The following is a 25,861-nucleotide window of genomic DNA, read 5'->3' on the forward strand; positions in this document are numbered from 1 at the left end:
AGGTTATATATACTACAGTATCTGTTCGTGCAGATCGTTTTTCACAGCTTTTCAGCATGCGTTGAATAAAATCTCTGCCTAATGGTTAATTAAGTACAGTAGGTGCCTAATAACGATTGCAACTAAGCATATGCCACATGGCCATGAACAAAAGAAATGCAGGCAGAATACAGATAATGATGATGAGGCGACAGCTGCAGTCTGTTCCTGTTATTGTGAGTTTCAATTGATTTTTTTTTTGTATGTTTTCACTTTTTTAGCTATTCAATAGAAAAGTTTAGTAAAGAAAAGTCCTCAGGTCTTTTGAATTTCATGTCTTTCAATCAAGTTAACATTGGATATCACTAAGATCTTCAGCCAATTGCTAGCATTAAAGAAAATAAACATGCACCCATATAACAGAGTCACATTTGTCCACCATCCCTTTTACTAAATGGAATATGTTCAGTACTGGCTCCATTAGAGATTTAATTATAAACAATATACTGTAATGATGGAGAAAAGAAACTCAACACTCGTTGCTAGACTGAAATGTCAAACTTCAATGTGTAAATAAAGAAATTACAATATATAGGAAAGTAGAAATAGGGTGTTGTACCATGTTAGCTATTATGGGTGTAGTGACAAGTCAAGCAGAATGACACCTTTTATTGGTTAACTAAAAAGATTACAATATGCAAGCTTTTGAGGCAACTCAGGCCCCTTCTTCAGGCAACAAAAATTACAAAAGCAAAAATAACATGAAATCAATACCAACTGTGAACAACAGTCACCTTGCAGTCTTTTTGTACCTTGTGTTCGAGTCTCTTGCAGCTAGTACTGGCATCTTACAAAATGCCACCTGAGGCAAGGTGCATTTTTGCTGACCATTCCCATTGCCCCTCACACCATATTCTTAGTACGCATGAGACTTCTTCTTCTTCTTCTTCCTCTTTGTATATTCCCACTACTATGTGGGGTTGATGTACTTGATTAACTTTCTCCAAACAGCTCGGTCCTGACCCTCCTTGCCAGTCAGGCCCCTTTCCTTCAGATCTTCTATTACTTTATCCATCCACCTTCACTTTGTCTTCCTCACTTTCTCTTCAATTGTTCTTCCATTCTCATCACTGGTCTTTCCTCATTGCATATCCATATCATTTCAATCCAGTTTCCTGAACTTTTTTAGATACCTCTCCCACTTTCGTTGTACCTCTGATTGTCTTATTTCTTATTTTGTTCTTTTTGGTATCTCCACAAATCCATCTCAACATTCTCATTTCTGCCACATCTAACTTCTTCTCCTGTGCTACCTTTAACGCCCATGTCTCAGCTCCATACATCATTGCTGATCTTACCACTGTCTTAAAAACCTGACCTTTAACATTCACCTTAATTCATCGATTATACAATACTCCTGATACTTTCTTCCTACCGTTCCGTCCATGCTGAACTTTATGGGTTATCTGTAGGTCTAATTCTTCATCTTGGGCTACCACTGATCCTAGATATTTAAATCTATACACCCTTTTTAGTAGCTCTCTACTTCCTCATTTCTGGTGCTACAAAACACAATGTCATGAGTAAAAACTATGCACAAGGAGGATTGGTCTTCTATCCCATTACTCAATACATCCATAACCAGATCAAAGAGATAAGGAGTTAAAGAAGATCCCTGGTGCAGACCTACTCTAACTGGGATCTTGTCTGTTACCTCAACACTGATTTTAACCCGAATCATCACTCTCTCATACTTATCGTGAACAATCCTCTCATATTTCTCTGATCCTCCTTTCTCTTTCATACAGCTTCAGACCTCTTGATGTAGCACTTTATCAAAAGCCTTCTCCAAATCAATAAACACCATATGCCATCCTTTCTAGTTTGCTTCTTTATGAGCTGTCTCAATGCAAAGACTCCATCAGTTGTTCCTCTCCTTGGCATAAAACCAAACTTCTCTTCCCCCGTAGTGGTCTCTTTACTAACCCTTCTTTCTATAACCTTTTCCTAAATTTTCATTCCGTGTGACATCAGCTTTATCCCTCTATAGTTTCCTGAGTATTGCTCTTCCCCTTATAAATGGGCACAATCACATTGTTTCTTCGCTCCTCTGGTATTCTCCCCTGTTCATAGATCTTCAGCATTAGATCCCACAATACATTTATTCCCTCTTCTCCAAAACCCTCCCACTCTTCTGCTGGTATTTCATCCTTAGTAGACATGGACCAATGTGCTTGGTTCATATATATATTCCTTAAGATTAACTTTAAAACAATAAAACACAAGATAGACATTAAAAACTTTGGAACTGAATGAGAAACGGACATCTTCTTGCACACTTCTCTAAATATTTTGGGTGTTTCAAACTATCCTGCAAGCTAAAACACACCTGCCCTTTTACCTAAACACGCATGGTGTGAACCTATGAAACTTTTAACAGACATTGTGACTGACACCTTAAACAGATACCAGAAATTAATTAAAAATTTACAAAATGGCATAGTCACAATAATGTGCTTACATTTTGTTAAAACTCTACAAATGCAGTGCTTTCAGTTGCTTGATGATTATACTCTTTACATTCACTCCTGCCAAGCATTGATTGAAAGGTAATATTATGTCCTTTGCATACCCTAGGGAAGATACAGAATTGGGAATTATGGGTAAATGTTTAGAGATACTGCGGTGGACTGGCGCCCTGCCCGGGGATTTGCTCCTGCCTTGCGCCCTGTGTTGGCTAGGATTGGCTCCAGCAGACCCCCGTGACCCTGTAGTTAAGATATAGCGGGTTGGGTAATGGGTGGATGGATGTTTAGAGATAATCATTATATTTTGATTCCATTGAATTATGCAATTATATTAGGATATGTAGATTAGTTCAAAGGTATAAATATAGTTTATATTGGTTACAGTTTGTGCTCTCTGCTGAGGCAGACAAGAATAGATTGAAAAGGACAAGGAAACAGAGTGGAATTATGAGATGTGGACTAGCGATTACAGAGGACAGAGCGAGAAGATAAAAATGAGCAAGTACTGATTGTGTTATAGTGGGTCCACGGTTCTGACAGAATGGATGGTTTTTCTTAAATTTATTGGCCGTATCAGTCTCTGTGGGCACACTTGCACACCTGTAGGGAGTTGGTGATGTAATTAGGGTGAGCCACACTTACACGTGAAGGTTTGATCTTTCTCCATTGCTTCATCGGCTTCCTGTGGTGTGTGATTGAGATGCTGTGCCCACAGAGCTGTACAAATACAGACCGGCACAGGAACAGGAGAGAAAAAAAAAACAAAAGAAAGAGAAAGGCATGTAGAGCAAGAGTGTGGCAGTGGGGCAAAGAGAGAGAGAATGAGCCACCCAGTAGAGAGAGAGAGAGAGAGAGAGAGAAGGCAGTGCGGTCAGGGGCCCCGCAATGGACCAAGGGATCAGCACTTTAGGGGCAGATTGTACTCACTGATTGTGCTAAAGAGTGGGTGTGATCAAGGTGGCGTCCTCTCCAGGTATCCAAAGGATGACTACATGAGCGAAAAGGTTGACGAATCTGGCAGATGCTAATGGGGGAAGCTAAGATGGAGGTCGGGAGTGCGAGGACCGCAGCTGCTAAAGTCTCCCTAGCTGAACGAGCAATGGGTGAGCTGGAGAAGACTTGGAAAAAGCTGGGCTCAGCTCGAATGACCCAGTGGCTGGTGGTTTTTATTCTTACCTTTAGCCTTGTTTTATTCACTTGGATTTTTTTTTACTGTATTTATGGATTATTTATGGAACTATGAAGCACTGCACTTTCTTTTTGGACACAAACTGTTTTGATTTTTTTTTGTTGTTTAATAAAAGCACTGCCAGATCATCTGGACTCGCACCATCACACACGCGTACCAATACATTATCATGCACGAATAAAAGTCGGTGGCCCGTTCAAGAGGCTCCCAAAACAAAGATGGCATCATGGCAGAGACCACAGAGTCAAATATAACACAAGTAAACACAAAATGCACTACATGGCCCTGTGTGACCCCTGAACCTCACCACCCTTAGCAACTTGCAATACCTAACCAAAGAGAACTGTGCATGTAAACTCATGCACGACTTTGACTAAAAGTCATTTTGTTTTTCTTCAGCCATTTCATTAAATTGCTGATTGACAACAGATCAGTCTTTTCTTTCCAAAACTGGCATCATATAAATGAGACTTCTTGTCTGCACCCCACGCAATCCTGACACCCAAAACTCAAAATGGCGTGTCTCTTTCTTATGGTGGAGTCGTGAACACTACCTTAATTGAGGCAAGTGAGGCCTGCAGTTCTTTAGGTTGTCCTGGGTCTTTGTGACCTCATGAGTCAATTTTGGTCACTCCTGGGAAGGTACTGTATCATTGATGACAAATTGACAATTAAAAATGTGATGCATACTGTATTACCTCAATGAAGGAAAATAAACAGACAAGGTAACACAAAGTAAACAATTACTGTAAATCAACCATCACAAAAATGTATTGAATGAAAAGTGAATTTAATAAGTGCAGAGTCAACATGAGGAAAAATTCCAAAGGAAGGATGCCAAAGGTCTGACAATGTTTCATGAAATAAAAGGGGGTGGGCATGTTTCTACACTACTCTAGTGAGCTTAATTTAACTGAAAAGTATGTATACACATTTTACCGTGTTATAGATTTCATTTTAAAATAGATAAATTTGCCTTTTCTACACAACAATTTATGTTCAATAACTTACAACTAAAAAGTGAAAATGATTTTGGGAAGGTTTGCAAAATATTTGAAAAATCAAAAACTGAAATATCTTATTTTAGAGGCATAGATAAGAGTAACGGGATAAAACCTCATGTTAAATACCATCGCCATAGTGAACTATGCTATGGGGTGCTTCTCAGTGGCAGTGGTTTGGACAGAGACTTGAGGAAAGGATGAATGCAGTCAAATAGAGAGGGGTCGAACATAAAGAAAACCTACTCCAGAGTGCACACCACCTTAGGTCTGGAACAATGGACCACCTTTCATCATGACAGTGACCAAGGCATACAGCCAAGATAACACTTAAGTGGTTACGAGACAAGTCTGACTGTCCTAAAGTGGCACAGCCAAAGCTCCAACTTAAATCCCATAGACATTTGTCGAGAGTCCTGAAGATGGCAGTTTACAGATGCTTCCCATCCTGTCTAATAGAGCAAGAGAGTATCTGCCAAGAAGAGGGCCCAAATGCAGATGTGCAAAGCTTGTAAAGACTCATCCAAGATGCTTCAATGCTGTAATTATTGCCAAAGGCTTCTACAAAGTATCAAATGAAAGTTCTGAGTACTTAAAAGAATGAGAGATTTTAGTTTTGGATTTATAATTAATTTGCAAACCTTTCTTAAAAAACTTTGTTATTATGTGTTATTGATTGCTGATTGAGGGACAAAAATTTCAAATGTATTCATTTAAAATTAAATCTAGAACACAGTAAAGTGTAGAAAGTGAAGGAATCTGATCATTTTCTGTATGCATTTCAGGTTGGCTATGAAGTACATTAACATTCATAGTATGAAGCATGTTTGATGATGTAGTTTTCTCTTGAAAAACAAAGAAAATTATTTCTGTGGAAAACGTTAAAATTCTTAATGAGGATTCATGATGGCAAAACTTTAATGGAAAAAAGCAAACCATTGGTTTTTCTTGATAAGTAACTTCAAAATTGTCAGATTTATTTAGAAGAATGAGGCATAAATAACAGAGAGAAAAAAGAAAGCATTTCTATTTCGAAGAGAGCTCTTGTGCTTTCTTCTTTTTAAATAAATAAATAAATGCATGTCACATTAAAGTATTGAATTAGGGTGAAGTATGATAAACATAAAATGTATCACTGCTTAGTCAGCAAGCCATAATGGCTAAGATCTGCAAATCTACAAAAACATATCTTTATGTAATAAAGCAACCCTGACAACATTTTCGTTTGGTAGCTTAAATCTTATCACTGAACCTAAAATCTGTAATTTGTACAAGTTTGCTATGATGCCACGAGTCTTGAACCCACATACACTCAAAATAATATTATAGTAATCCCAAAAAATGTTAATATTTTTGGTTAGTAACTCATTAAAGACATTATAAAAATACAATGCAAAAATATAACAGCGAAGTGAAACATCACACTTTAGTATACGAGCCAATGCTTCATGAACGGCCGTATGATGTTGCTTCCTTTGGAGGCATTAGCTCTCCGGAACTGTGTTCTTTTGAAATTGCGGCATATTAAGTAACTAAACAATATAGTAATATGACAGAAAAGGCGATATCCCTCCCTTCGTGATTACGGCGGTATAAGCATCACATGAGAAAAATATACTTTAGTTTAAATTTACTGACGGTTTACGTGGTTACAAACGGGAAGCTGATGACAGACTTATCAAGGTGGGAGTCTTGATCTACGTGGGCTGCCATTTTTTGTTACCACGCTGGGAGGATTTTCAGACGGAGGTCCGAACAGCTTCAAAGTGTATTGGCAGTAGGTCCACCCTTATATACTGGTTGCTCCACGTGCAGGGCCCTCTCTGGTCTCCAAACAAGAGCAGGAAAGGACTGAACTCATCCTCCACAAAATACAGGAATAGCATAATGCCTACATGCCGGTTCTCATTCTCCCAACAAGGAAAGAAGATTTTGTGCTGACAGAAGACAGAAATATACTATTCTGTGTTTAGGCTGACTATACAATCCTCCAGTTGTCTTTGGCTATCTAATCCAATGCTTGGTTGGCATTTTTAAATGCTGAGCCCCTGTGTACCATACTTGGTCTGCCTGTACCGATAAATACATACCAGTGTGCATAGAGACAGTGACATTAAACTTAATCTTATAACAAATGACACAATGACGAGTATACATTTCACAATCTGGGGGTGTCTGAGCACATTTTCATGATCTTTCATGGTTTTATCTTATTTTTCTTTTTTCTATTTCTAATTTTGCTTTTTCTCTAGTTTGTTAAACTTTCCATGTTTTGAGTCGAGAAATAATTACCATGGCTAGGATTTTGTTTCATAATTTTTCCTTGGGTATTAAAAACCATCAGAAACTTGGAGGTCAAGGAAGATGTGTGTAACACATTCTTTTTAACAAAATCTCTTTTCACCTATTAGTCAAAATAGTGAATGTTTAATGTGCTATCAAATATTACAATGGCAAATCAAGTAGATATGCAGTACAATACATACAAGAAAATACAACTAATAATTGTGTCTCTGATGTTTATTATGAAATTATGTTATAAATCAAGGCAGACGCCCTTACCAGGCCAGGATGCCTTGCCTTTTGGAAGGACCGTGAAAGAGAGAGCTTATTCAGGGCATTACGTCCCCCCAGAACAATAGAAGACAGCCCCCCTGGCTTGCAGCAGGGTCACGAACTTGGAGGATGGCTGCCCAAACCTGCCAGGGCTCATGGCCTCTGCCAAAGAGTACCTGGATGTTTGCTGAACCTAGTTTGGCAGCACTTCCACCGCTGCACTACCGAAAGTAGGTCATTGGACACCTGCAAGGCATCCAGGTGTCCTATAAAAGGAGCCAGCTGCCACTACTCAGGGAGCCAGAGTCGGGAGGAGGTGGACGAAGCTTGCAAGGAGGAGTGGAGGAGGAAGTGGCCTGACAGAGAGACAAGAGAAAAGGATTGTGTATTGTGCTTGTACTGTGCTGTAGAAAACAAGACAAAAGCGTCTCCTCACTGAAATAAATGCACTTAGTGCTGGACTTGTGTCTCTGCCTGTGTGCGTCGGGGTTGGGGTGGCTGGAGTGCCCCCAATATTCCACAACATCTACTGCCTGAGATTCAAGGGGACACAATTCTGCTGGTAATATCAGTAGAATTTTGAGTGTTTTCAGAAATCCCCACACTTGTCTGGTTCTGTTGTCATTTTAAGTATTGTCGAGAGAAAAGTGTGCCAGCATCATTTTTATCAAGTGCATGTAATCATTTTTGTGAAGTAAACATGACCTTGCCCCACCGGGATGCTTGAATCAGGGAAGGACCGGGAAAGGGGCAATATCTTCCCTGGATGCAAGAAGGCAGCCCCCCTGATTTCCATCAGGGCCACGGGTATGAAGCTGGGAAGCTCAACCCTGTGGGGGTCCATGGATAGTTCCTGAGCCCTGGAGGACAGCACGTCTGCCATACCAGGAAGTGCTACCGCTCCAGGAACTGTGTACACCCGAAGTGTTTCTGGGTGCAAGGGCAGCACTTCTGCCACACCAGGAAGTGCTGCCGGAAGACCATCACCAAGCACCTGGAGCACACTTGGGGCATGATAAAAGGGGCTGCCTTACTCCCTTCGAGGAGCCGGAGTTGGGAGGAGGAAGATGGAGCTGGCGAGAGAAGAGTGGTGGCAGCCGAAGAGAGAAAAAGACTGAAGAGCAGTGTGTGAGTGGGGGAACCAACTTTCATAGTTCTGTAAATAAACCTGTGTGTTTTGGACATTGGTGTCGTGTCTGTCTGTGGCTGGGCTAGCTTTTACACACTTTATTAAATTTTCTCAAGTTTCTACTGTGACAGATAGGGGGCGCTATCGCTCCCTTGAACCCCTGTCCAAGACTCCAGACACCAGGTAAAAGTCCAAATCTAGACTATATTTATTAACAACAGTGCACAAAGCACCCTCCTCTCCACAATACTCATTGATACACACATAACAATACTCAATAATCAATCCACCACTCCCAGATGCGTTGCCTTACTACCACCCAGCTCAGCTTGCTGTCTGGGAGCTCCCACAGTCCTTTTATATTCCCTGACCTGGAAGTGTTCCCAATACCCAGTCCACGTGATTCTTTATCACTTCCGGGTCAGATACAAAGTCCTTTTCTTCACCCCGGAAGCACGTCATTCCCCTTGTCCATGTGACTCGGACGTACTTCCGGGGCATAAGGCAAATAGTCACTGCTCCTCCCTGCAGCGTCTCCTAGTGGCCCCCATGGTATCCAGACAGGGCTGTGTATAAAAACAGGTTCTGCTCAAGCTTTATAACACACTGCTGAGGCCTCATCTGGAGTACTGTGTGCAGTTTTGGTCTCCAGGCTACAAAAAGGACATAGCAGCACTAGAAACAGTCTACAGAAGAACGACTAAGCAGATTCCAGGGCCACAAGGGATGAGTTTTGAGGAATGATTAAAGCAGTTCAGGCTTTTCAGTTAAAGAATTTAAGAGTTGATTGAAATGTTTAACTTTATGAAAGGAATTAGTCCCGTGGATTCAGGCTTTAATTTTAAAATGAGTTCAATAAGAACACAAGAGTAGAGTTTGAACTTGTTAAGGGAAAATTTTACCCACTGGGCTAGAGAATTTTTCTTCACACATTGACACCTGGAGTAAGTTACCAACTAATATGGCACAGAGTAGGGCTTTAGGGACCTTCAGAAATCGACGTGATGTTATTTAGGAGGAATTTATTGGATAGGACTGGTGAGAGCTTTGCTAGGCCGAATGACACAACTGTCTAAACCTTTCTAATGTTCTAACTGAACAACGGCTTGGTGAAGTGTACTTGTTCCAGAGTTTAGAAGTGTATTTCTTATTCTAGGTGGTGTTCCTCATGGCCACTAATAGCGATCTATTCTACATGTTCTGTAATGTGTAAAAAGCCAAAGAAAGGTCAATATTATCATCACATCCTCAACATTATTTAAATACATCCCATCCTTCACACAAAGAGGTGCCTAAGCTTGTCCCAAACTATCAGTATTACTTTCCAAATAATAATGTGCAAGGTTCCTATCATAGTGTCAGATATCAGGATGAAAGCCGTGCCACTCAACCATTAAGACTGGTAATGAGCCAAAATGAAGGGGAAAGCATTGTCCAGATTTGTCACCATTAATATTGCTGACAGCTGGAAATGAACACATTTAGAAAGACTTGGTTTATCGATTGCATTATTAGAAGCAGTAAGAAAAACTTTAAATATCTTTCCATTTGTTATATAAACCCAAAATGGCATGTTTACAGTATATTGTGAAATTGCCATTGTATCCGTGTAATTTTTGCAAAGCAAAATGAGAAAGACAGAGGAAGCATCCTTTCCTTTAACAAAAGAGTAGCACTAATACCTATTGCTGTCATTTTCCACCATGAAATAAAAACTGATGAATTTTAGGAAAGAAAAATAAGTTTTTTTTCTGGCTTGTAGAGGAGACAGCATTTCTTTCAAGAATGTGTTTAAGAAGTAGATGTAATTGCAAATGCTGCACCCACCTGCTGCTTCATATTTTCGTTCACAGACACCTATTTGACATGGGTGGTACAAAAGACAGCAGTGAATAAGTAATACTGCTGAAGTTAATAGCCGACATGATTGAAAGGCTGGATACATTCTTGCCTCCCAGGAGTAGGTCTTGTAAAAATATAGCCATGCAGGGACATGTTGTTGGAAGTCACTTTGGCAAACCATTCGCTGCAGTAAAAGCCGACTGTGCCTTCATCCACCACCCGCATGCCCTGATGGGGATTTCTTTTTTAAATATAAGTGACTGCAAACTCTAAATCCCTTAAATAATCATTTTTATAATTTTATTTTGAATTGACAGGCCGAATTAGCATTAACTGGAACGTTCACATTTTCAAAATGTTTGCTGTGCTTACTTTTAAAATCTTAAATTTATTTATAATGAATCATCTGTCAGGATTATTAAAGCTTTAAGGGTCTTCATTCTCACTGTTGGGCTGGATTTATACTACAGGATGAAAATGTATTTCTGCTTTTGTCATCTGAGATCCAATCTTTGACTTGACAATAAAGTAACCGGTCTTATCAAATAATCTTACTATCATACACTAAAGAAGTAATTTATATTAATGTTTTATTTTTTTCTGAATATCATTTGCTTTTTTGATAGAAACTGTTGACTGTACAATAAAACAGTACACAAGCAGTATGGTGTGACTATCAATCATTTAAAGACTCATTTTGTACTCTGTCAAAAAAATGATGGCTATTTCTATTTGTGCAAAGGTTCTTTATTTTGGTGAATTCAAATATATCTGGAATTTTTATGTCATTTTGTTTTGCTGCTAACATTCCAATCACATGTCTACTTATCTATAGTGAGCTGAAACGAAAGGCCATCTTGGCAGCATCAGGCTCAAAGAACCTGCAGCTCTGGGCTGCGCCATCCGCTGGTCTACTGCACAGATTACTTTTTCATGAAATTCTTTGGGATATAGGAAGAAATTGCAATACATTAAAACAACAACAAGAACATCTTAAGAAAGTGTACTTGGCCTGGGTGGTGTTCAAACTCTGTTTCCCCTATTAAAGTTGTGAAAATGATCTGTAAATTCTACTCACCCCACATTATTCTGAAAACACTGCATCAACATATTACTTGATGTTTTACCTTTTGAATTTAATTGGGTTTAATTTTAGAAAATATACATTCATGCCAAATCTGATTACTGCAACACGCTCTAAAAAAGTTGCGACATTCAAGTGTTTACCACTGTGTAACATCAGCTTTTCTTTTCAGCAATTGGTTTATGCAAGTTGGCTAAGTTTAGCAAGCAGAATGTTCCCACGTTCATCCATTATACAGGTCTTCACCTGGGCAATTGTACAGGGACCTTCATTGACTTATTTCTCACATCATAATGTGCCACACATTCTTAATCAGACACAGGACAGGACTGTGAGCCTTACACTTGCACTCTCTGCTTTCGTAATTTGGACAGAATATGATTTGGCAATGTACTGTTGGAAAATGCAAGGGCATTCCTGGAAAAGATGGTGCCTAGACAGCAGCATATGTTTCGCCAAAATTTGTACATGTGTTACTGTATTAATGATGCCCTTACAGATGGGCAAGATACCTGTACCATGGGCACTGACACATCCCTTTACCTTGACAGATGCTGGCTATTGGACCTGATATTTATAACAGCTTGGATGATCCTTTTCCTCTTCGACTTGATGGGAACTCAGGCAAAATGACACTTTTAATTGGCTTTACATCTTGCCTGAAGAAGAGGTCTGAGTTGCCTCGAAAGCTTGCATATTGTAATCTTTTCAGTAAGTCAATAAAAGGTGTCATTCTGCTTGACTTCTCATTCCATCCATAATGGCTAACACTGTACAACACCCTGCTCTTTGACTCAGAAAATACAATTGCTGTTTATTCTAAAACTACTTGAAATGTTGACTCGTCAGAACAGAAAACATGGTTTTACTGTGCTACTTTACATTTCAGATGAGACTAAGCCCAGAAATGTTTGTAGCCCCTCTGGACAGTGTCGATGTATGTCATGATATCCATTAAAAATACATTATTCTTAGAATAGTTAAATTACGTATACTGTATTATACAAAATCCTACTCGAGTATGCTTCAGAAATGAGCAAACAATTGCAAAATGCAGTTAGATGAAGAAAAGTGCAAAGTGCTACTTGTTGGAAAAAGTAACAACTCAATATATAAAATCCTACATTTGTCTGTCTGTCTGTCTGTCCACTTTTCACGAGAGAACTGCTTAATGGATTTAGATCAGGCTTTTTTTCTATAATTTGCTTGAACATTCCAGTTGATTTTGCGACTTCTTTCATTGCGGCAAGTATCATAGTTCACTTGCAGGAGCGATATATTCATGCTCATCCAAGACAGAGGCTGCGGGCCGAGAGGAGGGGGAAGCATGACATCAGGAGTGGGGAGCCAGGCAGGGCCCTCCTCACTGTACTGTTTCACTACTACGCAGGTAGAGCCCTGGGGGACAGCCAGTTAGTTATAAATACAAGATGGGAGGCACTGTCCTAAAGGAACTAACCTCTGAAAGGGATTTTTGGGGTTAATTTTAACACAGCATTTTCATCATCTCAACAATGTGCTGAAGTTATTAAAAAGACAAATAAAAAGTGTTAGGTTATATCATAAAAACTATTAAATATAAATCAAGGGATGCTAAACTATACTAGGCTCACCCGCCTTTTAAGGTGACCAACTTTTAAGTTGACCACTTCTTAAGGCAATTCAATATGAGATCAATTTGATATTTTATACAAACTCATTAATTTGGTTATATTGCATTTGAGCGGTATTACTTTAATACTCATAGTTTCTGTTATTTTTGTGATGAAATTTAAACTTTTTTTCTATATTGAGGTCGCCCTTTTGAACCCCCCTGATGTTTACTACGTGGTGAGGCATTTGTACTCCATCAACATTAATTATTTCCAGAGACATCATTTTGTCTATTTTTCCAGCACATCGCATACAAAAGCAAGGGAACGATGGGAGCACCAGAACTCTGCTCAAATCATGTTTCTTCGTACTGCAAGCTGCAAGTAGTAAGTCTGTGATAAGCAGAATACCGCTACGCTTTCCACTCACGGGATGGAAGGACAATCCCGACCTCTTTAATATAGTAAGAAAGAGGAAGAAGATATCGCACAGTCTGGAGTAGAAAATCATCTTTTACCTGGAAAACAAAACTACAAATCCCATCGTGCATTGCAAAATGGACGGGGCGTGTGCTACTCACACAGTCTGGAGTAGAAAATCATCTTTTACCTTTAAAAACGAAACTACAAATCACATCGTGCACTGCAAAATAAACGGGGTGTGTGTGAAACTCCGCACCTGTGTAGCACTCACGGAACGGAAGGACAATCCCGACCGCTTTTATATAGAAGGATAATACACTAATAAGACCACATCTGGAGTATTGTGTACTGTTCTGGTCACCACAGTACACAAAAGACACAGCAGTGCTTGAAGCTGTGCAGAACATCTCAGAACTTAAGGACATGTCCTACTCTGACAAACTCAGAGAATTAAACCAGTTTGTCTTGAGAAGTGAACATTCCTTGGAGAACTAATCCAGGTCTTAAAAATTTTCAAAGGCATTGATAAAGTAGATCCAGCAAAATTCTTTTAACTTAATTTAACTAAACAGGAACTAATGTACACAAGAACACCAGCGATAGTTGAGGGGAAATGGATTTAAGACTAAAGACAGGAAGCACTTCTTCACGCAAAGATTTTGAAATAAACTACCGAGTCATGTAGCTGAAACAGAAACCTTGACAATTTTTAAAAAGGATCTAGATGAGTTATTGGGACAACAAACAAACAAGCTTGATGGACTGAATGGTCTCCTATCAAGTGTCAAATTTCTTATGCTGTTATGCTGGATTATTCATTGGCACATACGTATGTTGGCAGATTGGTAAACCTTGAGCCATTCTTTCTTTTGAAGGACTTGGCCATTTTTGGATATGCTGTGTACTACATAATCACGTTACATGATACAACATAATTGCCTTTGCATGCTTATCATCACCTTTTTATTTTAACACGTCACATTATTGTTAGTCCTAAATTAACCCGTCCCAACATTTTAGACCTCGATTTCAGAATAAATGTTCATCTTTGGAAACAATGCACTTGATTAGGTAAAACATGAAAACCTTGTAACGTGTTGTTTATGTGAATACAAATCAAAGTAAATCTACAAATCATTCCTTTCTGTTTTTATTTGTGTTTGTCACACAGTCCCAAGGTTTGTTGGAATTGGTGTCATATGTCTACATATTTGGAAATCAATGCAGTTAATATCTAAGAGTTTTTGACCACAAGCTGTTTTTTTTTTTATACAGGGTGTCGATAAAGTCCATGTGCAATTTAAAATAGTTGCAACTTTGTAAGTATACGTGATAGAAAGCATTCGTAAAAAGGATTAGAAAGCTTGATGTATCTAGTTTTTTGGTCTTTAGAAGTTTTATTTTTGCCATATTTGGGGAACTGAAAATCCACATGAGTCTGTTGAACATTAAAGAGATTCTCCCAAAGTTAATGTGTGGTGTGCTTTGGGAAAAAATCGAGTCATAGGGCCATTCTTTTTTGAATGGCGTGTTGTTAATGGTGATAGCTATTTAGAAATGCTGCAAAATTAATTTATTCATCAACTTGAACAATTAGGACTGATAGAGAATACAATGTTTCAACAAATGGTGCTCCTTGTCACTTTGGTTTGCATGTTAGACAGTTTCTACATGAGAAATTCCTTAAAAGATGGATAAGAAGAGGTGGACTATTTTCTTGGCCTCCACGTTTGCCAGATTTGACTCCATTGGATTTCTTTTTTTATGGGGACATGTGAAAACTAATGTTTATTCTAACAAACCTCGATCTTTAGAAGACATGCAAGCTAGGATAACTGATGTGATTGTTGGTATTACCAAAAATCATCTTGAAAATGAGAACTACAGAATCGTATTATCCTTTGTATTAGTAATGATGATGGACATGTTGAAAATTAACAAGTACAATAAAAATGTGTTTCTTCTTTCTAATACAGATTCTTTCTATCACATATACTTACAAAGTTACAACTATTTAAAATTGCACACGGACTTTATGGACACCCTGCATACAGCACAAAAGGCAAATGACCTCTAAGCATTCAGATCATCCCGTCCTGAATTAAAACAATGCCCTATTGTGTTTAGATTGCTTGTTTGCAAATTTGCTGACTCTCGGTTAAACTCAGCAGTAATTCCAAGCACATTTCTATTAGCATACCTCTTTGCATTTTGTGCTTTTCCTGGATATTTAGAGTAACAAGTAATTTCTTTCTCAGACAGCTGACTTACAGATCTCTCCTCTGCTGTGTCAGAACTTGTTTTCACTGTGCCACATAAGCACGTTCAACTGATGATATTTGCAGTAATTATGCATTCTGGCAGACTTCATTTAAATTTACCACTGGGGAAGTGGCGTCTGAAGTCATTTTAGTACGGAATAAATGGATAAATTGCCTCTCCTCCTGCAGCATATATTGAAACATTAAAGCGTAAAATTAAAGGCACATTTAGAAACTATTCTTATTTCATTAAATTAGATTTTCGGTAATAGTATGATTGATTCAGATGCGGTTAATGCTTTGTTTAAATCAAAGCGAGCCTGTAAGCATTTGCACACTGCAAACTGCTTGTCCGAGGCCAAGTCTGAAAGCAGGTGTCCTATCTGAGAAGACAGACTATTTCTTAGTTATTATTTTTTCGTCCAAGGAATTCTACTCCATTTCTGCCATGAAAATTAAATTAATATCACCTGCCAAAAACAGAATACATTAACAAATTTCACTGACTGCAAACTAAATATCTTATTTAATTATTACAATGATAGAAAATTCCTACAATATTTATTTTGTTTAGATAAAACATATTAAGGTAAATGCATCATTTCAGAAGTACAGTCACAAATAAATGTTTTCCTTCTATCGTAATGTACATTTGTAGGTTTTTTGCAGACGAGGTAGTCTTTTACTTGTAATTTAGTCATTGCTTTTAGGATAAACTTAGCATTGCATTTATTTTGAGAATATAACAAATCTTGGCATTGAAAGCATCTTTGAAGTTTTACAATACATAAATATAAGGAGTTCTTAACGCTGCGGTGGGAGAGATAAAATGTCAATGATATTCCACTGAGTAGGTTTCTTTGCGGTTTCTTACCCACGTATTAACCCTCACTTTCTGTCCACCCATATCTTCTGCTTCTCTCCTTAACCATTTGCGATGTGGAAAATTGTCATAGAAAAGCTAGCTGCTACCTTTGAACACATATGTTTGAGATATAGAGATACTAGACATACTATCAACTTTTACTACACAATACAATTTACAATACAATTTATTTTTGTATAGCCTAAAATCACACAAGGAGTGCCACAATGGACTTTAACAGGCCATACTTTTTGACAGCCCCCCAAGCTTGACTCTCAGAAAAACATCCAAAAAAAATTTGTAGGGAAAACAAAAATGGAAGAAACCTTGGGAAAGGCAGTTCAAGGAGAGACCCCTTTCCAGGTAAGTTGGGCATGCAGTGGGTGCCAAAAAAAAAATGAGGTAAATACAATACAATACACAGAACAGAACACAAGTGATCCTCAATACAATGCAATAGTACAATAGTAATATTAAAAGCACAGAGAAAATGCAAGAGTAGATGATATCCCATAATATGATTCAGATTTGTTCACAGTCCTCGAGACCTCGGCCGTTAAGCTGCCTTCCCCTTACTGACCATTCCACAGCTGAGCCAGTGGTGGGATGGCCATTATGATGAGAAGATACCAGTGCTACTCCGTCCGAGAGTACTGATACTATACTATAGATGAGGGCAGCACGGTGACACAGTGATAGTGCTGCTCCTTGCAATAAAGAGACCAGGGTTAGCTTCCTGGGTCCTCCCTGCAGAGAGTTCATATGTTCTCTCCTTGTCTACGTGGTTTTCTCCGGGTGCTCCGGTTTCCTCCCACAGTCCAAAGACATGCAGGTTAGGTGCATTGACGATCCTGAATTGGCCCTAGAGTGTGTGTGGGTGTATGTGTGCCCTGTGATGGACTGACACTCTGTCCACGGTTTGTTTGTGCCTTGCGCCCAATGCTAGCTGGAAAAGGCTCCGGCAGACCCCTGTGATCCTGTTCAGGACAAAGCAGGTTAGAAAATGACTGACTGGTAATTATTAATGGTAGAAATTCTTTCAATTCATCTAAATAGAATATTTAATGTTACCTGTTCTTGCTTGGAATATGCCTACTTCAATATTTAAAATATTGTCTATCCAAAATAATCTAGTATCTGAAATAAGTTAACATGTCTTCAGCCATTTAATTGGGCATGCATGAGAAATAATTTATCCACAAACCTCCAGCCTCTGCCAGTCTGTGCTTTATGAATGTTTGCATATTTTTGACTTTGAATGTTATTAGTTTGGGCAGCATTGTGGCACAATGGTTACATCTACAGACTCAATGCTTTGAAAACTTTAGTTTACTTTATTTTTACTCTGAAAATTTTAATTTTAATGCCTAAACCATTGCACACATTTAAACAATATTGTATATGTTGAAATAAAACATTACAGCATATAGCTCCAAACAATGATGCCAACATGAACACAAGAATATCATGTAATGTGCACCTAAAAATTCAGCTGTTGTTGTATTTGTTTTTACATGCCCAGAATACTTTTACAATTACAGCAGACTTACCTATGAAATATACAGTACCAGACAATGCAACATGTATAGAAACATGCAGAACAGAGTCTATAACTGTCACCTGCCTTAAATATCTAATCTAATCTTATATAATATAATATAATATAATATCTACTCTCTCTATATATAATCTTAAGCCTAAAGGTGCAATGGATGTTCAACAATGACATTTTTAATGCCATGTTTTTTGTCATGCTTTAAACCAGGCTTATTTTAAAATCTACATATATATGTTTGGTATCACTCTTCTCAGAAATTATTGAACTTTAATGTGATGTTGTTAGATTTTCAGATTCTTATTCTGTTTTTAAATTATAAACTAAAAAATATCAAGAACTCACATCTTGCGAGATGGGACTTTGTGCCAAAAGATTGAACCACGCCCGGGGCCGGAAATAAAACACAAGCAGTACAACAGCTGCTGTACAGGCTTTTAAATATTTGAAGCGCCATGCGAGATGCAGATCATGCAGCACGGCAGTAGCAGCAGCAAGTCAGCAGGGGCCTCATGTATAACGCCGTGCGTAGAACTCGCACTATAACATGGCGTAAGCACAAAAGCCGAAATGTGCTTACGCACAAAAAAAACAGATGCAGGAATCTGTGCGTACTCCAACTTCCACGTTCTTCTGCTACATAAATCCCGATCAGCGTGAAAAGTAACACTCGTGCACGCGCTTTATGTAACGCCCCAACTCCTCCCAGAATTACGCCTCTTTGAATATGCAAATCAATATAAATCGCCCTTAAGCTCATCCTTCTGTGAAAAGACAATGGGAAAAGCACGGGGGAAAATATAAGAATTTCAGCGAATACCAAGTGGAGGCAAAGGAAAACATAGTATTTGTTCAAATAAACCGTGGTATAATCAACAAAAGGAAGTTGATCGAGTGGCATAGTGTGTTGGAGAAACTTGAAAGCTCACGTTCACAAAATCACACAGTGCCGGAAATAAAAAAGAAGTCACATATCAAAGTCTCCGTGAAAAGGCGAGTTGTAGCCCACTGTCTGAGTGTCATATGAAAGTTTATTAGGGTACAGAGAAAAAAAGGCACACAGTGGGGAAAAAGCACGAAATGTCAACTTCAATCTCGACATAGTTTATTTTGTCATTAAAGTAGAACATTATAAACTTCATCTTAAAATCGTTTAATTAACCAGTTTCTCAAATCACATCATAATTAAAGTATCACGTTAAATGCTTTGTTTTGTATTTGATCTTCTATGTGCTCTATGTGTGTGAATCACTACTTGCTTCTTAAACCGGCTCTCTTCCTCCAAATGGACACAGAGTCCATTACATTCGTGATATTACAGTTCTCTGAATAACTAAAATACTGAGATGTATACATGATATCATTTTCATGATGATAGGAGCTAAAGCACATTATTAAAAATGAGTTTCATGGCGCAGTGATTATGTGCGACCTTCGATGAAATAATTTATTGCAGCAGTACTGAGGGGCGGCTCTAAGCTTGTGGTGGCACTGGGCAGAAGAACAATTGGTGGCTCCTTCGCCCGCAAATGTCAGTAAGGTAGCTTATGCACGGTGGATGGCCACGAAGAAGAAGGTGCATTGAGAGTAACAACGCTAAAGCAGTTATTGTGTTTGGAATACTATGGCTATTCCCTGAACCATTATATTGTTACAAGTTAATTACAATCAGATGTATTACACTAATAAACAATATGCAGTTAGTTTCAGTGTATTTATAAAGCTGCGTCAGGAAAATAAAGTGTAACCACACAGGAACAGTAGCATTGCTTTGACGCTGGGTGCTGCCAGTCTGCAAAATCAAGCGGAGAACTTGCGTACGACAAGGTATGAGGTACCGTGGAAAAGTGCGTGGCTTTACCCCAAGTGTAGGTTTTATACATCGCGATTTGAACGTGGAAAAGTTCTTATGCACCATTTATGTGCGTACGCACCGTTTATACATGAGGCCCCAGGTGATCGAGCAAAGATGAGGTAAAAATAAACTGTATTTTTTTCCCATTGTACCACCGTTTAAGAGGGGGTTTCGGAGGAGCGACCACGTCTCCTTGGGGTGCGTTCAGACCCCCACTTCAGAATGCGAGTGGCAGAGATGCAAAGTGGCTGGTGAGTGAAGTGAGCAGGGGGCAACCCCCTAGTAATATAATATAATATAATATAATATAATATAATATATAATATAATATAATCTTATACATAAACATCTATGCATGGAAGTGTGTGTGTCTTCTGTCTGGCCCAGGCACGTCAGCAAAACGAAACCTCAGAAGAAAGACAAAGTCGCTTAGCCGCTAACATCACAAAACGGTATCCCTTTTACTTTTCCTCCCTCCACTAATGCACAAGAGAGGCGAGTACATCAGCAAAACGAATCCTCCTAGGAGAGAGATGCCCAGAGTAGTTCCTTTCAATTACCTGACATCTCTACATTTCAGTTTTTTTTCTGACAATTTCAATAGTTTTTAGGACCATGGGCTTTTTACACCACGGGCTTACACTGCTAGTATAATATAATATAAAAAGGACTGGATGTAACAAATCATGACCAGTTAGCAATGTAAAAGAGGAAAATGCAATGTTTTCATTTTCCATACCTTTCTGTTCTATTACAGGGTAATGGAGGGCCCATAGTCTGCTTTGGTAGTAGGTATGGAAAAAAACTTCAGAGAAAATTAAATAAATAAATGAATACACAAATAAAGAAATGAATCGTAAAATGTGACAATAAAGAAGCAATATCAAAATGATATGGGAGCATAAATAATTAAATTTGTCATGAAATATGTTCTTTGTTGTATATTTTGTACACTTATTGAATTATTTCTTCTTTGATTTATTTCAATGACACTGCACGCAATTATGGAGTATTTTGGACAAAATGAAATAAATAAATAAGCAAATAAATAAAAGTATTATGAAATGTGAAAATAAATGAAAAATAACAACTTGAAATGTGAGAATAAATAATAAAATTTGTCATGAAATATGCATTTTTCTTACTCATTTCTTTATGTATTTATGGAATTATTTATTTATTTCGGTGACACTATGTGCAACATAAAATAACCGCTGAAATTAAAACTGTCACTTTCACTCGTTATTGCTGACAGGGTGAGCTTTAGGGACAACTGTTTTTTGATTACTGTTTAGGGAGGGGATCAGGATATCAGAATGTAGTTGGGAGTTTGTGTTGGATTCATAACCAAAGAATGCATGCCTTTCAAGTTAAAAACACAAGGCAAAATGGTCTAAAGAAATAACACAATTCAAATACCAGAAAGTCTTTTGACAAGAATGAAGTTTGTACATCAATACTGCGTTTATCCACTGTTCGAATATGAAAAGGTTGTGAGCGTCACTCTTTATACTCTTTATGGTGACGACATGAGCTGCACATTCCTGGGTGCTTCTGGAGTAGATCGCTCAAATGGCAATTTTCCTTTCCTTTTGTATTTCATGTTGCATATAGTGTCACTGTAGCAAAAAAAAATTATGCAAAATTGAATTATTTATGCTTGCATATTATTGTGCTTTCATTAATTTTATTGTCACATTTCACAATAGATTTATTTATTTGCTTATGTATTTTCTTTTGTCCAAAATATTCCTCTAGGCTGCACTGCTGTACTCACTCACACCAGACAAGTTTAGAGATACTGATTAGCTCAGGGGGACAACTTGCAAACTTCATGTGGACATATTGGCCGGTGCCGGATTTGAACCCAGGACTGGGTGACTTTTCCCCTTTAACATTTTTTGTGTTTCCAAACAAGCAAAATCTTAGTTTGAGACATAGGCTGTCATCACTTTTACTGCTGTTGCCTTACAAAATACTGCTGCAAATAAATCACCTGATCAATATACAAATTCAATATTTATTTGCATGCATTAAGAATGCTTATTTTCCATTCTAAATGAAATCTCTAAAAATTGTAATCAACCATCCGTGTAGAAAAAAAGTCATTGGTGTGACAGTCTTAAGGTTATCCTGACTTTCACAAAGCTGAAGCAGCATTACGGCTGATTGGTGGGCAGCTCAAGTAGCTGCACACAAAATAGCTTAAGGCAAGAAAGCCCGTCCTGTCAAATATAAATAATACTTATTCCAATAAATAAGGAAGAAAAAATTACAATTGTTTTTGCCCATTTAATTCAGCAGCACTGATGTAAGAAGGAAAAATTTAGTTCTGACAAGAAATAAAATAAACAGCCATACCATTTCTTTTGTCAAAATACTATTCCTTGTTTAATTTGACATACAGAAGGACATTAAATTTCATGCAGTAAATTTAGTATTTTTCGCAATTATGATTTGATTACAAGTAAAACGTATCTAAGTAAATACAAAAACAAGGAAGCATTGTGTGTTTTGACTTGCCCTGGTTGAGAAGGTGCTCATTTGCGATGAATAAATACATTCACTGTTAACTGCATATAAGATAATAATAATCCTATACACTGTGATAGGAAACTTCCAATTCAACATGTAATGGAATTTGGGGTTTATGGATTATGGTTCTGATTCACTGAATGTATCAATTTTAACCTTATATATATTTTTTTATCATGTTTTATTTATTTTCAATATTATTTTGTTTCCCGCAGTTGCCACCATTTTCTACTTTGGTGGCCTTTCTCTTTTTAGCAACACTTTCCATTGCTACTATGTGATACCTGCAAGGGACACTATAGATTATGTTGTCACCGGGAGAGTATTCAAGATTGTTGTGCATTAACCCCGGCGTCCAATTTTGCATTGTGCTTACAAAATCTCTTTTTTAATTTCTTATACAGTATACGAAGTATAGGGAAAGTATTATAATAGTCCAGAAATTTGAAGCTGAGATTTTGCTGAACCTCGACGTTTTTGACCTCCCTGACTTTCTTGTATACAAAGTATGGGGAAAGTGTTTGAATCCTCCAAAAATCTCATGTTGAGATTTTGATGAATCGTGACATTTTTGACCTCCCTGAGTATGGAAATACCATTTTTAGAATTATGTCTGTGTGTCTGTCTGTGTGTGTGTGTGTATGTAAACACGATAACAAGTACGTTTTCACTTCGGTCAACCAAATTTTGCATACAAGTATTAGGTACAAAACGTAGATTTCTATCAACTTTTGGGCTATTTCTACTACCTCAACACATACTCAATACATAATATTTTTTGTTTATTCATGCAGCTGAAGAGTACAATTTATTCAACTTTACTTTTATAATAATAGTTCAATATATTATTAATTTGATTTGATTTGTTGTTGATGGTTCTTTGATGTACATAATATAAAAAATATAATCATTGTCTTGAGGTTTACTCCTCAAATATCCATCCCCATATCTCAGTATACAAGAAAGTCTAGGGGAGACCACTCCTGATTTTTTTTTTTTAAGATTTAGGCTATTGAAGTTTACGTGAACGTTTCGATTTTGGTGCATCGGTATTATTTGTTGTTTTGTTTGACCACTTCCAATTTTTGAACTTGATTTTTTTGACTGTTTATTTCATGATTATTTTCTCTCCAAATGACCTTTTCTCAAAAGGAGGTATATACATATATGAGGCTGAAACTTATACAGTAAAATTAAATAAGATTTACAGATACAAGGAGCATGAATTATATGAATGTGAGCTACAGTCTAATTAATGACTGACTTAACCTGACAGTTATAATTCCTTAAATATAATCTCTAATAGGGTGCATATCCAGGGACTTAATGCATGCAGAGCCACACATTATTGATTAAAAATAAAAGTGTTTTTCAAAATGAGGCTGCTGGGATTGCTGCTGATCTTGTTTACTGAATTTATTCCCTGATAATTCATCATGCGGCAGGCTTAGACAAACTTTTTCCCAGTGTCTCATGATGATTTGCAAGGCCAGCGTGATATCACAGAACAGCAGCAACCATTTTGGATGTGGATATTTCTGCCTGATTTGTGCCATAGATATAGACACACAGATGCCTCTGCACATATCTATTCCTTGTGCTTGTATGAATAATTTACGGCATATATACGCATGCATGATGTCACTATCCAATCATATTTGTGCCCCGCATGCATTTGAAAAAAAAATAAAATAGTATTTGTATTCAAGGGGTACAATTAGTGGACCATAATTAGAATATTATAAAACTACTTTGTTGTTCTACATAAAATTACATTGTATATTGTGATTGCACCACTGGATTATGAAAGCTATACCCAGATCAATACACCGATCCCTAGGTTTACATGCTCTGTGGGTGTTAGTTAGTCGTAGTGACAGGAGCTTGAGAGATGAACAGAGAGATAAAAGAGTATAATTTTTTCTTAGGGAGGCACGATGGTGCAGTTTATTTCTTAGGTGGCTTTCTTGTGTTTATGTGGTGGGGGGTTATGGCTTTGGCTTTCCTGTTAGGGGTAAAATGCAACATCCTATCAGCCTCTGGACAATATTAAATAAATATCATCATAAGCACATTTCTATTCTAAAAATAAGAAATTGCTGACTGAGCGAAAAAAATATTTAATGTAATGTTAGCACAGTAATACCTCTATCAGTCTGTTATAAAGCAGGCTTCTTGTAAGTATATTTTCCATCAGAATGCAGGTACTTCATTCCTGCAGTACACTGAATTATTATGCATTTCTACAATGCGTAAACGGTATCCTTTGTGTCATTGTGAAGCCCCAGGGCTGTAAACAGCCATACCCAAAGTTTCAAGCTAGTGTTTTCACCATAGTTGGCATTTTAATGAAAAGCAGCAATTAAAATGTTACCGTTAATAAAATGAATAATTAACTAAAGAAAAAACAAAATGGACTCGGAAAAAATACATAATTGCACTGAATGCTAACTGTGACCAGAACCTCAAGATATTTATATAGCCAAGACATTATGTTGTTCAAAGAAGCACAAAGAAAACTACAAGTTGAATGATGAGTTGTCTCAAATATAAACTTAAACCTGAAAAGATAATAATATGTCATCTTCATGGCTACGGAGTAACGCAATACAGCAGTGCATTAAGCAAAAACTTAGTAATAGAACTTAGTAATAAACTTCTCCACAGTGTTACATTTGCTTGACTGTACCTTAATATTTTTAAAAATAAAGCACTTTACTTTTGTCAAAAAAATAAATAAAAATTTATGTATGCATATATTTTAAAGACAAGTGGGACATCTGTTCAGCACTCACATAAAGGCAGCTAGCAGTTTAAGTGCATATTTAATTATGTCTACACTTCATACACAAAGAAAAGATCAATTTATGATACTGAGATCATTTTAAGAGTGAATGCTGCTTTGCCCACGTAATATCTTCATTTTCTAAAAGATGGTTATGAAATGCGTCAATACACATGTCTGTGCTTTTTCTGATTTTACTTTGGGTAAGAATAAATTGCTAACATGTGGTGCTCCAGGTTGTACCACTTTTTCCTAATTTCAGGAAATTTGTCTTAAAATTTTGAAGTGCTTACAGCTATGGGAGTCTAATTGTTTCTTTTTTAAAGAAAGTGGTGTTTACTAAATATTCAATAGTTCATCCAACTGTAGTTATGAAATAGGTAATTAGCCAAATATATGGGTTGTATGTTGGTACTATGGTTAGACTGCCACCTCACTGCTCCAAGGTCCTGCTTTCTACTACTCGACTGGTCAGTGTAGCTTTGGAACATTCTCGGGGCTTTATTTTTATCAAAAATATTAAAAGATAGACAGACAGGAACATGTTGGTGTTTAATTATTGAATAAACAGGATAAAGTATTATATGAACATTTGCTGCAGTCAGTATGTGCTTGCCAGCATATATTATCTAGATTAAGACATAGCAGGTTGGCAACTACACAAGTGCTGGGAAGTCTGCAT

The 25,861-nt window shown here is 37.5% G+C and overlaps 1 protein-coding gene across 2 annotated transcripts in view; it reads right to left on the reverse strand.

Annotated features, from left to right (window-relative positions):
• The window catches only part of brinp1 (bone morphogenetic protein/retinoic acid inducible neural-specific 1), a 621,084-nt gene that overhangs the window by 193,036 nt on the left and 402,187 nt on the right, over window positions 1-25,861 (reverse strand). The window lies entirely within an intron of this gene.

This window comes from Polypterus senegalus, chromosome 9, assembly GCF_016835505.1.
Source record: "Polypterus senegalus isolate Bchr_013 chromosome 9, ASM1683550v1, whole genome shotgun sequence".
NCBI classification, from domain to species: domain Eukaryota; kingdom Metazoa; phylum Chordata; class Cladistia; order Polypteriformes; family Polypteridae; genus Polypterus; species Polypterus senegalus.